A 19,008-nucleotide genomic window follows, 5' to 3' on the forward strand; every position below is an offset into this window, starting at 1 on the left:
GGTAACCATCCCTAGCCTCCAGCCAGTAAGACCCAGAAAGCTCTCGAGAAAAGTCTGGGCTGGAACTCCTTCTCTGCATTTTCTAACACAGGGAAAAAGATGTGGAGCATCATTCCTTTTCTGGCTCCAAGTGCTCAACAACTTTTTCCATATCCCAGTGGCCTCCATCCCAGAGGAAGCATCCCTGGTAGCCACCATGTGAAAAGCCCTAATGCTGGGAAAGAAACTTCATTCCTACCCATTAATTCTTAGGCCTAATGAATTTCCCATTGATCTTACTTCAATGTGGGCATAAAACCCAGGGCTCCACACAATACAGTCACTTCTTAAAATATCCTTATAAATCATGGCCAGCATATCCATTAATTACAGCCCAGCCAGGACTCTGGCTGTTAGTTCTGGGTGGCAACTTCATTTATTCCCACATTAAATGCTTTATTTCCATGGAGCTATTTCAGTCTTAGTCCATTACTTAGCCTACCCACCATTAAACCTCTTCAGCCATGTCATCCAAGCAATTTTTTAAAAGGAAGTCCCCCTACCACATTATTTTAAATTTTTAGATAAAATATCCAAGTTATTCTAAAACTTTGTAGTAAACAGGACAATGAAATAAAACAGGTAAACATTTATTGAGTTTTAATAGGTCCCAAATGCTGTATTAAGTACTTTGAATATATTAGCCCATTTAATCCACAAAACAATTCTGTAAGACAAATACTGTTGTTATTATCCTAATTTTATAAATTGAGGATTGGAAAGATTAAGTAACTGACTTAAAGTTAAGTAGGTAGGTTCATTACTGAAATACAGGTTTGTCTGACTCCAAAGCTCAGAGTTTTATTGGCAGAGTTGTAGTGAGGAATTCCAAAATGATAACTGCATACCTTATTAAGCTGTAATATGAAGATATGCACTGAAAAACAAATATAGAATTTTGGAATTAAAGAGACCTTTAAAATGATTTAATTCAATTTCCATATTTAGCAGAAGAGCCCAGGTCCTTTAGGGGTGAGGCAATGTGCCCAGGGTCACGAAACTCGTAGAGGCAGAGCCAAACCTAGGACCCAGGCCTCCTCACTTCTAGCCACATGCTCTCTCTACTGTGGTCTGCTGCTGTCCAAATGCGCTATTACACTGGAATTTGTTTCCCTTTGGGTACAGATGAGAGAAGAAGGATCTGTAGAGTGGCGTTAAGCGAATTGAATGTTCCTTCTGCAAATGAAAATGAGAAGCTAATTGGATTCCATAATCACTCTCTCAGATTAAAGTCGCCCTCCCTCCCCCGCCGACTTCCGCACCTCTGACGTCCCTTGGTGGTAACCTGCAGCATCCCCTGCTCAGTCTGGATTTGTCTCCTCACACATCTGTTCTGATCACAAAACCCGATTTACTTCATCCTGTAAGCGCCAGCGACAATGGCAGGCCGCATGGGGGTGGGGGCCTGAGATCATGCTTGTTCTAACTGCCGAAAGCTGCAGGCTCTTACTGTTTCACGGTAAAGTTGTGGCTCCGCAGAGGGCACAAACTCAATATCTCACAGAGGCCAGGTGTGGAACTGAAATAAGGAAGTCAGTAGGTATTACTAGAATCCAGTATCTGGAGTGAAGGCAGAGCCATGGTGATGAACCATAGGAACCACAGGCCTCCTAAAAGAGCTACTGCTCCTCATCTCCAGCCAGTGGTTGCTGTGGATTCTCTGAGAAAATAAAATCCACAAGGGTGGGACTTCATCTCATTCCCTGCTGCATTTCCAGTGCATGAAGGGGACCTGGGGCATGGTGGGCACTCAATGCATAGTTCCTCAATGACTGAGCCTTCCACTTTGAAAACTCTACACTGCATTCTGTACTCAGTGTCCAGGCAGGTACAGCCCCTGACCTCTTATGATAGGAGAACAGTATATTTGATTGCTGTAGAATCAGGGGAACTATGTAGGGAGGTTAATTTCAACCACAAGATATGTAAGGCCATACTGAGAGCCACATTCAAGAAAAAGGGAGTGAAGTAGGGTGGTGCATGCTCATCACCTTTATCACCAGTAACATCACTGCCAGCAGGGCACCCTACAAGCTTAGCAAGTGCCATGCAGTGACAGAAAGAGCTCTGGGTGGGCAGATCTGACTCAGGCACTGAGAAGTCATGAGACTTAAAGCAGATCTGGCCTCTCTCTGACCCAGGTTCCCTCTCTTTAAAAGGAAGGGATTGGACCCACAGCCTCTAAGTTCTTTTCAGCTTTAATAGGTTTTGACACACGTTTTGTGACAGGAACACATCCAGGACTCTCCAGAGTCATTAATAAACAATAAAACAACCACCCACCTTGCCCGGCTGCTGTTTGAGAGACCATGAAGCTCAGCAGGCAAGTGAAAGCATAAAAATCTGGAGCTCCAAAGTCTAATGCTACTCTGGATGTTATTCCCATAGCTTGATTTCCCCAGCTTTAAGATCAGAGTAGCAATAGCCATCTAGACCCATTGAGGCATCATGAAAAGATTTAAATGCATATGCATGTCTGAAGTGATAGATTTGATATGTGGGTATGCATATAAACCTAGCCCAGCTAATTGTCATTTGTGGATTTAATTCCTCATGCACCCATTCGCGCTTGTACTTTTCTTATTCCATCCTCACCAACACAGACACTATATACAGTACATATTGTCCCTAAGGAAGAGACCCAGTTCTGTCCTCTTCTCTTATTCTATTCCACAGGCAATTTCTATACACATGTGTGTGTGTGCATGCATGCAGGTGTGATTGTAAGTCACTTTGTAAAATGTCAAGTGTAATCTAGCCACTCATTATTAACACCTAGCTCTGCATTTCTGGGTAAATAACTAATTGCCACTTTTCTTGTGTCATCTCCTCCTGCCTGTGTTGTCACTTTGGTACTTCAAGGGATCAAAATGTGGAAACTTTCAGTTCTTTAAAAATGTTATCTTCAAAGGAAAATTCTGCGACTGACTTGAATTGACATAATTGGCTCCATATCATTATTTTCCCTACACACGTTTTAAATTTAAAATGTAATTTGTTTTGTTTTTTATTTCTGGCATCACACATAATAATTGGTTATAATTGGGAATAAATTGCTTCTAGGAATGAATAAAGCATCCAATTGTGTTAAAAAGAACTGTATCATTAATGTCAAGACATCCAAGAGTAACTTACTTATTTGCATTCAGTCCAGAAACCAGGGCTGAGATCCATTTGGAATGGGGCTTTCAAGGAGGAAAGATGAAGCATAGGCCAGGGATCTAAAGGCTCAGGCTCTAGGACTCAAGCGGCAACATGAGACCTGGCTAAAATGAAATCCAGTCTAGGTTTTTATTTTCTCTATTAAAAAGTAGGCTAAACCAGAAGCCCTATCAATGGCAGTAATTTATGACACAGAAAACTCTAGAAATATCTGAATGAGCCCAAAACACCTTCTGCCTGGAAAGCAGGAATATTATAGCCATAGGTGTTGAAACAGATGCACAATGGATCGAAGCACAAGTGAGTGAAATTGTTTACCATAATGCATACTTCAGGAGAAAAACATTCTGGGAGTTGAACCTGAGCCTATCGGGCCTAAGAATGAGGACAGATGAGAAAAGGTAGGACTGAGAGACAGACAACCCAGGCATCCACAGGTGATGTTGTGAGTGAGATATCAATATTTCCTCCTGTGCCTCTGTGCTCCATAAATCCCTAGCTAATAAGGTGCCTATGATAGAGGTGCTCTTTAATAACTACTAGGGTGTAATAACTGATGGTATAGCCAGCTGGTTGCTATGATCAGATGTAAATTAAATCATTTTTATTGTTTTATGTTTCCTCCAACTCCCTGCCCCTCACCCAGTCCAACTACCTTTTCAGTCTCTCTTATCCAATCCTGAGAGAAGAATTTTTCTGCATCACTTATCACATGACAAGAGCTGGAGGGAAAGAGAGAGGAAAGATGATGAGAAACAAGTCCTAAATGATTCTTGGTTCCTTGAGCCAAAGATCAGTCTCGTTCTTTAAAAAAAAAAAAAAAAAAAAAAAAAAAAAAAAGGTTGAGATACATTACTTCGATTTCCTGTACTTTGCACCACAGATCTACCAATGACTAAGCATTTTTCATTTAAGAAGCATGGTTTGAGGGCTTCTGGTGGGTCAGGCCCTGTGCTGGACAAGATGCAAGATGACTAGGACAAGTCATTTTTCTTGAGGTAATTGCCTCAAGAAATTCACAGTCAGGGTGGAGGTGGGGAAGGCAGACAGACACACACAGGCATGGATGAGGGGTAATAATTGCCACTGTGGAGATATTAATGGAGAATAAATGGAGGTGAGAGAAATGCAATCCCAGTGGGAAAAAACCAGGGCAGTTTTGTAGAAGCAAATGGAAAAAAGCCTCCTTTTAAAGGTAAGAAGCACCCTCAATCCCTTTCTCTTCTGAAAACAAGGACAGTGTCAAAGAAGATGTGAGCTAACCGATTAGGATAAAACGAGGCAGGCAAAGCCTGTTCTTCAGTACTTCCTGTGCCTCTATCACTCTGTCTGCCCTGAAACAAAGGATCCAGTTAGCAGTTAAGTGCCTTAAAGCAATGAAAAAATCCTGGGTGAGCTGCCCCCAAGTCCTTACCCAGTGAACACCTATCTTTCATTCAGTCCCACGCCAAATAATTCCTGAGTGACTGCTAGGTGCCAGGCAATCGGCCTGGAGCTGAGGACGAAGATATGTGCAAGTCTCAAACTCCACCTTTGAGGTGGCAACCTAATTAGAAAACTGACAAGTGAAAAACAGTAAAGCCAATCACTGAGGGAGGAATGTGATTAGGACCTGAATGCTGGCACCAAACTGCCTGGATCCATGATCCTGGCTCTGCCACTTACTAGCTGGATGATCTTGAGCAAGTTACTCTTCCTCTATGCCTCAGTTCCTCACCTGTATAATGAGGATAGCAATAGTACCTACCTTGCAGGGCTATTGGGAAGAGTAAATAGGGAACAAGGGACTAAGGGTTGTTAGGGCTATTCAAGCAGTATTATTAATGATATTAACATAGCATGTATTATTAATACTACAGTACTAGTACTTGAACTAGAAACAATGTGCATTGCAGGCACAGAGAAAGGAGCACTATGGCTTGGTGATAAGGATGCTTCCCAGAGAAAGTGGTATTTAGATTCACCAACAAGGAAATCTTTGCATTCTTTGTCCATAGGCACCTACCCAGGAGCCAGGCACATGTCACTATTGGGATACAATAGTATTGGGATACAATAGAGAAAAAGACCCAATAAAGAGAGAGGAGAGGTTGGGCTAAGGGTGATTCAGGGATGGCTTATTTAAGCAGGAGATGTGTTTCTGAGTAGTTAACATGTGGCAAAATCCTACCTGAAGGCACCAGAAAAGCTTGCTACCTAAATAAATGTTGGCAAGACAGTCTCCTGCATGCAGTCTTTGCACCTCCTAGTAGCCACATAAGAATGTGTCTTGGATCTGGAACCCTTCCTTACCAGGAGATAAAGAGCTCACACAGCCTGTGCAAACATTATTACCTTGTATGGGAATAGCTTTCACTGTTTCAAGCTCAATATATGCTTCTTTGTTCTGCTTATGCATGTAAGTCAATGGCCTCAGGCCTGCCCCCAGCTTTCAGAGTACACATGGGAGGGGCACATGTCCTTCTATTAAGATTGTGAGGACTGCTCATGACCCAATTGCCCCACTTAGGCTGCTAGGGGAATCCACCATCCATGGGGGACCAACACATACTATTGGAGCTGATCTTGTTCTTTCTCTTCTCTATGTGATTAAAGCATTGTTCCATTCGTGCTTGACTGTATTATGTTTCCTTGGTGACTACAATACCAAGAAGCAGCGGGTAAAAGTATTTGAAATTCTATTCCTGGTGGCCAACATCATGGTGATCTTTGCTACCTTCCACGTATTAACAGTTGGAGTCCTGACCTAGCATTGGTAACGTACACGGTGTTCTGCCCAACAAGAAGCCTTCTTAATCTTGCCTAGAGTGAATTACTACCTAGAAAGCCATCTTTATTTGTACGTACACATTTTGACTATTTATTTTTATTTAATTATACAGACTTGTGGCTACTTGGTTGACTTTGACCTTGGGCAAGTTACTAAACCTCTCAATCTTTCTGTTTTTTAAAAATTTGTAATATGGGGATAACAACAGTATCTTCTTAAGATGGTTCAGATTTTAAGAAGTCTATTCTCATAAAATATTTGTCAAAATGACAAAATAATGAGTATTCAATAACTGATGGCTACTATATTAACATGATGATGGTGATGGTGGTAATTAGGGTAGTGATGGCAAGAATATGGATACACAAGGCCATAAATGGGTCATAAAATGCCATTTTTCTCATTTTAGCTCTTTCAAGGGTTTTGCATCTCTAACAACTGTAATCTTTCCATTCAGTTTAATATTCTCTGAAGGCTGGCAGTGCCTCTTTTCAAAGAAATGCAGATTGGACTCATTGTTGATTATGTTAAATCCTACATGGGTAAAAATTTGAGGGAGAAACAGACATGCTTGTTCACTCGGAATCCTTAAAATGTCTGGTTCTGGCTCCCCACTCATGAACTGCAGCGCAGCAGACAAGGGCAAACAGCAAAGTGATCTGGATGTGATCAGGTGGGACCATAAATCATGGTGAGGGCTGAAATTGAATCAAACTGGGGCACCTGTGCACACTATTTCAAAATGCAAGCAACATGGAAAACACAGTCTTGTAAAATAAAACAAGTTTGCTGGCCACTGGGCAACAATTTATTCCACCCCTCCCTTGGGGCTTGGGCTGCTTCCTGGCTCCCAAGAGAAATTCAGAGGCTCATGCTAACATTTCACTATAGATCTTACAACATACAGAAGTTTTCCTAGCCAACCCCTCCAACAAGAAAAGGCAGTGAATTCCTGTGCAGAAAGGTATTTTAGGGAAAACAGGTAAAGTTGAGCTGGGAGATGAGTGGGCAGCAGAGGCCAGGGTTTGACTCTCTGAATAGGTGCCTGCCTAATATCTGGTAATAATTTTCAGGGTTCCAGGACTCTGACAATCCTCCCTAATGCTTCTATACCCTCTGTCACAAAACAAAACCCCACCCCAAAAGAGATAACCTCTAGACAAATTAATGTGAGCAAATTTATCATTTCCTAATTAAGAACCAGTATTGATGGTTCATGGGGCAGGAAGGGAGACAGGTTCACTGTACTGCACTGAGTGGTTGAAAGTCAGGAGTGCTGGGAGAGATGCACAGCAGGAACAGGGGAGTAGGCAGACACAGCAGAGGGCAACAGGGCTACTGGGAACTTTTACCTATTCTTAGTTTAAGTACGGCTGGCCCTGGCCCAGGCCCCAAAGAAGGCAGAGGATTAGAAGAGAAGGGGACAGGAAGGGGAAGTAAGGGTGAGGAGAGACATGCAGACTTCCAAGCTGCAATCTGTGCAGAGGTTTTCTGCCCACTCTTCCCCTCCCCCATTAAACATATGCAAATAGCAATGGTAATAAACTCAGATAATGATAGAGTCAGCATTTAAACTCACCATAGAATGCACAAATTACAGAGGAGGTTGTTACAGATGCAAAGGCTGGATGCTTTATTGCTGGGTGAGAGGGTATTCTGAATTGCAGGTGTTAACTGGATATCTCAGGCCAGGCAGAGAGTCTGATAGGAGGCTTCCTATAAGAAAAAGAAGTCTAAAATTAGGTTATACTGCTGCTGAACGTGAAATTTGTCCTAAGTATGTTCAGTGGGTCTTTGTATCTAGCAGGACAAAACAGCTGGGACTTCCCCTTTGTGACACATCCACTTACTCACATCACTCTAGCTTCACAGGTCCCCTTCCTGTTCCTAGAAGCTGCCAGGCATACTCTTCCTCTGCACTGGATGTTTTCTCTGCCTGCATCTTTCTTCCTCTAGACAGGCATGTGTTCACTCTTTCACCTTGTTCGGGTCTTTGCCCAAAGATCCCTTTCCCAGTGAGGCTTACACTAACTACCCAATTCAATTCTCCATGCCTCCTTACACTTGTTCTTGTTTCTTGTCAGTAGTATTTATCATCTTCTAACATACTATATAATTTACACTTTGCTATATACATTATTTATTAGGCTTAATGTTTATTATCTGTCTCTTTTTACTAGAATATAAACTCCATGAGAGTAGAGAAATTTTATCTTTTGTGTTTCTCCTCCACACACACATCCAAAGTATCCCAAGTGCCTAGAACAGAGCCTAATACATAATATTAATAGGTACTTATTAATTAAATGTTTGCTGAGAACATGATTCAAAGCAGCCTCCTTAGAAAAAGAACCTTCCTCTCAATAGAGGTAACTGAAGCTTCCAAGATGATTATAACATATTGGACTCACTCCTTTCACAAAGCTATAGTTTGTTATTGACTTGGGATGGAATACCTTTATGAATTAGTGCAACACATATAGTTGTGAAGCATATCACCTCCCAAATAAAAGGGACCAGAGAAGCCCAGGGGCCTGGGGCAAATACACATTGGTTTGATTTCTTTTGTGCTCACATAAAGACCTACTTAGGAAGTCATTATGGATTATGATGTTTAGAACTTTGAATGAACTTGCATCCCATCCAATTACCTTATTTTACAAATAAGACATGGAGAGACTAAATGGCTTGCCCAGGCTCACACACCCAGTTACTGGGAATAGTGAAATCAAACCCTATTTCTGTTAATTCATTGTCCAGTATGTACCTTTTCCCCCATGTTGTCCCTTGTGCAGTTTTGCTACCCTGGGTTTGTATCTAGATGTCTCATGCAGCACTTTCTGAGCAGTTACTTTTTTGAGAGGGAGTCTCACTCTGTCGCCCAGGTTGGAGTGCAGTGGCGCGATCTTGGCTCACTGCAAGCTCCGCCTCCCAGGTTCACACCATTCTCCTGCCTCAGCCTCCGGACTACAGGCGCCCACCACCATGCCCAGCTAATTTTTTGTATTTTTAGTAGAGACGGGGTTTCACTGTGTTAGCCAGGATGGTCTCGATCTCCTGACCTCGTGATCTGCCCGCCTTGGCCTCCCAAAGTGCTGGGATTACAGGCGTGAGCCACCGCGCCCGGCCTGAGCAGTTACTTTTTAAGAGCTCTGCTGGAAATCCATTTTTTAATAGCACCAGGGGAAATCTCTGTTTCAGCACCTCTCCCTAATGGACAGCAGCCAATCCAGCTTATTCTAGCCAGTCTATGCTTTACCGAACGTTTTATTCCTTTCATTTCTATTTATAGGATTGGCTCATACCATCCTTTGCCTTCAAAAGAGCATTTTCGGAGGGTTTGATGATCCATGACAATTTCTCAGTAACTTGCATGTCTAGTAGTCTAGACAGGTTTTGCAGTTTGTGGACATTATAGTAGAAATGCCCAAAGAAAATTCTGAGAACTACTAATTCTTGGGAGGCTAATAAACATGTTGCTATTAAATAAACATATATATATATATATATATGTACTTAAATAAGTGTAAATAACTTTCCTTTAGCACCTATTAAAAAGTGCGTTACAAATTTCCAAGAAAGATGTGTAGTATGCATCATTTCTCAATCTCAATTGACCATGAAGTCTTTTATTGTGCAGCATCTCATAGATCTAATGAGAATGTATTTGGGAAATGTTTCTCTACAAGACCAAAATATCTAAGGGCAGGAGAAAAAGACTTATGGGTAGCATTGGAGAAGCAAAGCAGAAGATAAATACAAAACACATTGGCAAGCTTTGGAGTCAAAGAATAGTGCAGATGAGGCTATGGCAGAGCAAAACTTAGGAAAAAAATTCACGAGATCTTTCAAAAGAAGAGGTCCCTCTCCTAGATCTGTAAAGCAGAACTTCCCCATAAGATGCCCAGTCACTTTTTAGCAAGACCCAAGCCTCTGAAATTCTAAATACAAATCACCAAGGAGCTGAAATCCACCCCTAAGCCTCTGGTTTTAGCAACTTACTTATTTCCAGAAGAATTGTCTTGCCTATAGTAACAACTCTTGCCCAGAGCTGTAAGAGTCTGAATAAAACACATTTAGCTACTATCTGAAGATCTTAAGTCATTGAGCTAAATGCAAAAGCCTTTTGTTAAAAATCACACTCAACTAGATATTGAGGTTTATTACACACTTTCTCCAATTTTCCTTCCTCCTTTATGTAATCTCAGCTGGGCTGATTTGCCTGCATTTTTTTCCAGTGGAATCTTCTTATTACTCCCAAGACGCAACAGAGAATCACCAACCCTGTGCAGAGAGGCACATGGCTGCATCTGGATTAGAAAAGTGGGGCTATTTATATTCAAATCAAAGGCGTATTTTAGCATAACACTTGCAGGATTTCTGCAAAGAGAATGAAACAAGAGAGAATGCAGTTCATTTTTCATTCTCCTTTACTGTATTATTTGCCCCATAGTATGCTTGTCACATGGCCTTGAAGCAGTATGATCTTATAATGATAGGCCCTGTTGTCACAAAGAAGAAGAAATCCAGCTGCACTGGGGGTTTCAGGGGATGTCGTAGACAGCTGGTCCAGCCCTCACCCCTGCGTGTTTCAGGAAAAAGGATCAGGATATTGCTAATCTTGCTTGCATATAATTCCTTCCAGTGCTAAACCTGACTCTGGGTCATGACCATTCAGAATCTCTTGCCTCCCTAACAACCAGAGAGCCAGAAAACCTTGGACAATGCCAGAAGTAAACAAACCTGAGGCCACTGAAGTCTTTGATTCCATTTCACCTGGGAGACCCTCCAAGTTTATGCCCAAAATGAGCACACTATGGCCTTCTAGCCCAGTTGTAAGAAACAGCCAAACAGTCTGCCTCTTTCTGCAGCTTTAATGAACCCCCATGCCATGTAGGACCAGTGGGAAATGCTTCTATATGAGAGCTTCATGAGTCAAACATTTGAAACTTTAAAATAACGAGTAGGTGGCCCCTTCATAAACCTGAAGGAGGCAGGAAAGAGCACAGATTCCCTCTGCACCAGTTTTAGGGAGCATGCAGGTCATCTTAGTTGCTCAAGGGAGACCTGCCAAGACAAACTGCCAGGGCACAGCAGAACCACTAGCTTTCTAAGTCTTTTGTGCCAAGCTCCACCAGTGTCCCCTGCCATTCTCAGGACAAGCTCCTCACTTTCCTGTTTGCACCTGCTAAGTCTCAGTGCCAGGAACAGTAACCCATGCTTACTCAGTCACTGTGTAAAAGCATATAAGGAAATTCCTGGCTGCTGTCACCTAATCCATTCTCCCCTTCATCTTCTACTCAGCCTGATGTAAGCAAAGACTATAGGAAGAGTTCTGAATGTCAGAGAAACAGAATCCAATGGCCCTCCCACCTCAGAACAGTTAACGGGGTTTCCAGCTCCTCTTCTTCCCTACTTACTAACTTTCAAACCTGGAACTTGTGAAACCCAGTGAAATCTTTCTTTACATACAATTACAGCTAAAGCCCACAACTGAGTAACAGTCAGATTATCCTCTCCTAAAATTGTCATGATACACTATTATTGCATGGATAGAGGGATCTCTGCCAGAGATCCACTGTGCTCTTATTTCATAACTAGATGAAAAGTGAGAGGAACATCACACTTAATCAAAATCCTTGGAAGAGAACATTGCAGGGTTCAAAATCACGACACTAGACCATGTATCAAATCTCCAGAAGAAATTAGAAAGAACTTTTGGTATAGAAAAATATAGCAGACATAACATCTGGAAGTTCTGGGGCTTTCAAAAAGCATGTTGTAAAATATCTCAAGAAGTTAAGATGATGGCATTCTTGCCTTTATATAGAAATGCTGTGGACTACATGGAAATGCACCTTTTTTTTGTTTGTTTGAGATGGAGTTTCACTCTTGTTGCCCAGGTTGGAGTGCAATGGCGCAATCTCAGCTCACCGCAACCTCTTCCATCTGCTGGGTTCAAGCGATTCTCCTGCCTCAGCTTCCGGAGTAGTTGGGGTTACAGATATGTGCCACCATGCCAGCTAATTCTGTATTTTTAGTAGAGACAGGGTTTCTCCATGTTGATCAGGCTGGTCTTGAACTCCCAACCTCAGGTGATCCACCTGCCTCGGCCTCCCAAAGTGCTGGGATTACAGGAATGAGACACCTTCTTAATTACTATGTTAGAGAATCATCTTGCATGCAACAGACAAAAATAAAATAAAATAAAACCTTAAAAAGGTGCACACCACTTTATAAAGCCATGTGTCAGAAGGCAATTTCATTCAGTGGTGCAAAAGTAGATGAATATAAAGATAATGGAAGCCTTGATATTCTTAGAATCATGTAGCATAAAACATCTAGTGAGATCTCCTAGTATTTCTGACCACCATATGGAAAAGGTACAAATCTTTTCAGAATAAAAACACCCAGATTATATAAGTTAAGGTAATGTGAGCAGATATTATGAATCAATTTCCAAATTTCAGCAGCCTTACAAAATAAAAGTGTATTTCTCACTTAAACAGCATTCCAAAGTAGGTATTCCTGGTATGTTTCTCTTCTCCATTTGGTGATTGAAAGACCCAAGTTCCTCCCATCTTGTGGCATTGTTATTCTTCTAGAACCTTATAACCTTTTGTACTACTCTGTCAAGTGGAAAAATAGAAGACAGAAAAGTCATATCCCTTCTTAACATCCTAGACCTTGAAATGACATCAGTACTTTTGTTTTTATTTCACCTCAAGCAATCCTCCTGCCTTGGCCTCCCAAAGCACTAGAATTACAAGCCTGAGACACCATGCCTGGCCTAAAACAGGTATTAAGACAAGAAATATCAAAAAAAAATTGTGTTTATTTGGCTTCTCCAATAGTTCTTGCTCCCACATTGATTATTTCATTTTTGAATTTTAACCTTGATTGATAAGAGGATTTCCACGTAAAACCGGCAATGTAAGGGCATTTTACTCCTTGAGCCTCCCAAACTCACAAAACAATTTTAAAAGAATTTTTTAAAACTCATCATCTGTGAAATAAGCAAACAACTATAAACAATCAAGCATATATGCCAAATAATGAAAAGCCTGGACTAAGATGAAGGAGGATTATAGAAGCTGCCATAGCTCCTCAGTTCTTAAATAAGATTCTTAAAAAGCAATTATCTAGGAAAGGCTGGTTAATAAATCATTGGTTTAAAATTTTTGGGAGAAGCAGATAAATACTATAGTACTCAGGGAAGAGGAAGTTTAAGAAGAAATGATGCTGACACCCCATTTTTATTGTCTCTGACATAATCCGCAGCCAAGGAAGATCACTGGAAGTGAAACAGGATGAAGAAGATACTGTAATCACTAGATCACAATGTAGAAATCCTGTAATTTCTGATTCCTTACTCTAAGCTGAACCAACATCTTAAAAAACAAAAACTATAGGAAGTTATGACTCCCAGAGCAAAGGAAAGAACTTAGTAAAAGAGTATCAATAAAAGCACGTGAAGATTATATTTTACATTCAAAGAAGAATTATCAAAAGAGAAGAAATGTTATTTTAAATAAATAATTCTTCTCCTTAACCTCAAAACTTATGAACAACTGATCTCCCTCTTGATAAAAGATACTTACATTCAAATGAGAAATGCAAGATTTTGAAAAAATATTATAAAACAGTGAAAGCAAACACAAAATATTCTGGGGGAAAAATATATCTTAGTTCAGGTTTCATAAAACTCCCAGAAAATGTGTTCCAATAAATGTAAGTTCACAACGAAAGTCACAAAAGTCAGAGGTAAAAAGACACCATTAATGAAAGTCAGCTAAAAGCAACAGTAACAAGAAAACAGACTCCAGATATTGGAAGTATCAGATACAGGATGAAATAACGATTTTTAGTATGTATAAAGAACTAGAACGAATTGGGAAAGTGTCACTCTTCCTCAATTTTTTGGAGTACTTTCAGTAGGAATGCTACTAGTTCCTCATACATCTGGTAGAATTTAGCTGTTAATCCATCTGGTCCTGGTCTTTTTTTGGTTGGTAAGCTTTTTCTATCGCTGATTCAATTTTGGAGCTTGTTATTGGTCTGTTCAGGGATTCAATTTCTTGTTGGTTCAGTCTTGGGAGAGTGTGTGTGTGAAGAACTTATCCATTTCTTCTAGACTTTCTAGTTTGTGTACATAGAGGACAAATCAACCCAAATGCCCATCAACAGTAGATGGGATAAAGAAAATGTGGTACATATACACCATGGAATACTATGCAGCCATAAAAAAGAATGAGATCAGGACCTTTGCAGGAACACAGATGGAGCTGAAGGCCATTATCCTTAGCAAACTAACACAGGAACAGAAAACCAACATTACATGTTGTCACTTATAAATGGAAGCTAAATAGTGAGAATACATGACAACAAAGAAGGGAACAACACACATTGGTGTCTACTTGAGGGTGGAGTATTGAGAGAAGGAAGAGAACCAGAAAAAAATAACTATTGGGTACTAGGCTTTGTACCTGAATGACTAAATAATCTGTACACAAAACCCCCATGATATGAGTTTAACTATATAACAAACCCGCACATGTAATCCTGAACTTAAAATAAAAGTTAAGAAAAGAGAACCAATTAAAAAAGGAATTAGAGAAAACAATTTCTAAAATAATTAAGGAGCAATGGACTATAAAAAAAATGACCAGATATACTATCACAATAGTTAAGAATTTTTTTTAAATGACCAGATTTGAAAAATGACTAAATATAACTTCTTTAAATTAACAATAAAATAACTGAAAAATTCAATAGAAGCGACTGAAAGGTGGCACCAGGAAACTTTCTGGGGTGATAGTAGTGTTCTCTATTTTGTTCTGGGAAGTTGTTACTGGCTATATTCAAATGCTAAAACTCATCAAACTAAGTACAAAAGAACTGCGCACTTTATTATATGTTAATTATACCTCTGTATTTTTAAAAAAGAAAAGCTCAATAGAAAAAAAAATCCAAAAGAGAATTAGAGAATAATAAAAGTGTAGAATGTTACTTAAAGATATTTAAAATTAGAAAATATAAAAGAGAAATTAAGAAACAAGAGTATGGAGTCAGATGTAACATAAATTTATCAGAGTTCAAGAAGGACACTGAAACCAGAAAGTAAAAAATAATATTCAAAAGCTAATGAGTAAGAATTCTCCAGAACTGTTGAAAAACATCAAACCTCATTTTTGGGAATCCCAAAAAATCTAAAATTCATCATAGTAAAACTATAGTACACCACAGATAAATTGAAGACCTCAAAAGCAATCAGAGATTAGTGAGATTACCAGCATGGTCATAACAACTAAATTGACAGCTAACATCTCCATAGCAGCAATTAAGGTGGAAGACAATCTAATATTGTAGTCATTCCTAAGTAATGATAAAAAACAATAAGTACATTAAAATCCCAGGAAGTACCACACTTCTTCAGAAAATAAATATTTATGTAATACAACTGGAGATAGGCTTCTTCTCTGACTCAAGTTCTTACCCTATATAGATCATGGGATAAAAGGTAGGGGAGTAGGAAAAGGTGAATCTCAATCTCCCCAGCTAACTAGAAGATCCTTACAATCACTGCTACTCTCTTGTAAGTCTCAGCCAGCCAGGGGACCCAGAATTGTCTTCATCAATATTTAAGCTGAATTACAGAATGGCCACCCCCCAGATTGTTACTGTTACTGATATCTAGACAGATTTGGGTCACATGACTAAGCTTCAGGAACTCTCAGCCAGCTAGGCTCAACCAAATCTTTTCATTCATCATAAAATAAAGTGACCCTGCATTTTATAAAAATGAATGTTTGGGTCAAGCTTATTGCACTATGTTGGAGTTTTACTGTATCAGCTCAAAAGTGTATACCAATATGAGTTATATTTCAGGAACACAGATGAAATAAAAATATATTCAGCTATAAAAGTCTGAAAGAATTTATCACTATTAATCTCTAACTAAAGAGAGAAAATAGCTAAAAGAAGTTCTAACATACAGGAAGGGATACGAATGAAATAAAACTAAACATATGGATACATTTAAACAAAAACTGACTCTTTAAAACCATAATAAAGTGTCTAATATATAATACTAATTTAAAAAGAGAGAGCTAAGAGGGCAGATCTAGAAGATGGTTTGGGGTGACTAGAATTAAACCATTGTAAAGTCTCATTTGAGAGGAAGGTAAAAATATTAATTAACTTTACACTGTGTTAAGTATACATTTTAAAATTTCAAAGGTAGCCACCAAAAGAACTAAATCAAAATAAATATTTTCCAGACCAGCAGAGAGGGGAAAATACTTCAACTAATCCAAGTAAAGGCAAGAAAGAAGAAGGAAAAAGAGCACAGCAAAAGCAAAACAAAGACAAACTATCAGATAAAATAGACCAAGTAAATCTAAATATATTAGCAATTAGAGTAGATCAAAACAAACTCTCCAATTAAAAAGTATAGATTGTCAGACAAAAAAAATTTTAAAAGTCTATGTTTAAAGCTTCATGTTTATATTTAAAACGTGAAGACATGGAAAGGTTGAAAGTAAAAATATAGAAATATTATAAAAGTAGCAAACATTGACTAAAAGTAGTATAGCTCTGTTCATATCAGGCAAAAACAGACTTTAAAGCAAAAGGCATACTAGAGATAAAGAGAATCATTGCATAATGGTAAAATGTTCATTCCTCCAGAAAGATAAAAATAATTTTATATTTGAATACATCCAATAAAACAATTTAGAATACATAAAGAAAAAATGAAAGAACTACAGAAAGAAAGAACGTTTACTATGTCATTGGGCAACATTAACACATCTCTCAGAAATCAAAAGGGTATGAAATATTTTGACAACATGATTAACAAGCTTAGGCTATATAAAACATGTAGAACATGCAACCAACAATTGGATAACATATTTTTTTTTTGCAAATATACTGAGAAGATGTATAAAAACTGATTACACACTAAACGTTTATATTGTGCATTATTATCTAGAAGAATACACAAGAAATTCATAATGTGAGTTGTTAAAGGACAACCAAACAGCAGGAAGACAAGAATGAGAGATTTTCCACTGTATATACTTCTCTATCTTCTGAATTATAACCCTGTAAATATATGACTTATGCAAAATATGTACAAAATTAAAATTCCAAAAACAAGACAAAGAAAAACTATAAAAAAAGAAATTAATGTTTGAAATAAAAAAAAGAATACAATGATACAGCAAAGGAGCTAACTATGTATTATTATGGCTAACTTCATACCAATGTATTTTAAAATGTTGAGAAAATTGACAAATTCCTCAATAAATATAACTTATCAAAACTGGCTCAAAAAAGAATAAGGAAACAATTAACATAAAGACATTGGACCAGCAATTTAAAAATGTTCCACAAAGAAAATACTAGTCCCAAACTGTTTTATAGGCAAATTCTACCAAATATTGAAGAACAATAAAATGTGAGGTACAAAAAGAAAGGGATTTTTATCTGTTTTAGTCTATATTATATCGCCAGTCCCTACAATTTCTGATGTATAGTAGACTGCCAGTTCACTCTACGAAACTAGTATGAACTTAATTCTGAAAACAGACATGGAAGTATAAGAGCAATTGCAGATAAATTTCACTGATAAATATATTTACCAAAATATTTATGAAGGTATACTGAATTTATAACTGTATTTTCAAAAGATAATACATATTTACCAAATTGGATTTGTTTTAGGACACAAGGATGGCTTATCATTGTAGAATGTTTTAATGTAATCATCACATTAACCACTTTCAAGAGAAAAGGCACATGATCATCTCAATAAATGAAAAAAGCTTTGACAAAAAAGTCAATATGTATTCACAATAAAAACCTTAAAGTAGCATACAAGAAAATTTCCTAAATCAGGTAAATGGCATCCTATCAAAAATCTAGAAGAAACATTGCCTCTGTGGAGAAACGTTAGAATTATTTTCTGTAAAGTCAGTAACAGGACAAGTTTTTCAAATAAAAGAACTCTTATTCAGCACCAGAGAAGAGCCTAACCAGTACAATAGTATTAAAGAATATAAAGCCCTGGAGCAAGATGACCTAATAGGAACAGCTCCAGTCTCTAGCTCCCAGTGCCAGCGACACAGAAGACCGGTGATTTCTGCATTTTCAACTGAGGTACCAGGTTCATCTCACTGGGGAGTGCCAGACAATCAGTGTTGGTCAGCTGCTGCAGCCCGAGCTGAAGCAGGGCGAGGCATCACCTCACCTGGGAAGCACAAGGGGGAAGGGAATCCCTTTTCCTAGCCAGGGGAAGTGAGACACACAACACCTGCAAAATTGGGTAACTCCCACCCTAATACTGCACTTTACCAAGGATCTTAGCAAACAGCACACCAGGAGATTATATCCCACACCTGGCCAGGAGGGTCCCACGCCCACGGAGCCTCCCTCATTGCTAGCACAGCAGTCTGATATCGAACTGCAAGGCAGCAGCAAGTCTGGGGGAGGGGCGCCCACCATTGCTGAGGCTTGAATAGGTAAACAAAGCCACCGGGAAGCTCCAACTGGGTGGAGCCCACAGCAGCTCAAGGAGGCCTGCCTGTCTCTGTAGACTCCACCTCTGGGGACAGGGCATAGCTAAACAAAAAGCAGCAGAAACCTCTTCAGATGCAAATAACTCTGTCTGACAGCGTTGAAGAATACAGTGGATCTCCCAGCACAGAGGTTGAGATCTGAGAATGGACAGAGTGCCTGCTCAAGTGGGTCCCTGACCCCTGAGTAGCCTACTGGAAGACATCCCCCACTAGGTGCAGACCGACATCCCACACCTCACACGGCAGGGTACATCCCTGAGACGAAGCTTCCAGAGCAAGAATCAAACAGGTACACTCGCTGTTCAGCAATATTCTATCTTCTGCAGCCTCCGCTGCTGATACCCAGGCAAACAGTGTCTGGAGTGGACCTCAAGCAATCTCCAACAGATCTACAGCTGAGGGTCCTGACTGTTAGAAGGAAAACTAACAAACAGAAAAGACACCCACACCAAAACG

The 19,008-nt window shown here is 39.3% G+C and overlaps 1 long non-coding RNA gene across 2 annotated transcripts in view; it reads right to left on the bottom strand.

Moving 5' to 3' along the window:
• Nucleotides 1-19,008, bottom strand: part of LOC108541899 (uncharacterized) — a 232,669-nt gene that overhangs the window by 197,798 nt on the left and 15,863 nt on the right. For both annotated transcript variants that reach the window (XR_001889108.1, XR_001889109.1), the window contains exon 2: nt 7,551-7,687. This is a non-coding gene — a long non-coding RNA (uncharacterized LOC108541899). The remainder of the gene's footprint in view (nt 1-7,550; nt 7,688-19,008) is intronic.

This window comes from Rhinopithecus bieti, unplaced genomic scaffold (assembly GCF_001698545.2).
Source record: "Rhinopithecus bieti isolate Rb0 unplaced genomic scaffold, ASM169854v2 scaffold_20101, whole genome shotgun sequence".
NCBI classification, from domain to species: Eukaryota; Metazoa; Chordata; class Mammalia; order Primates; family Cercopithecidae; genus Rhinopithecus; species Rhinopithecus bieti.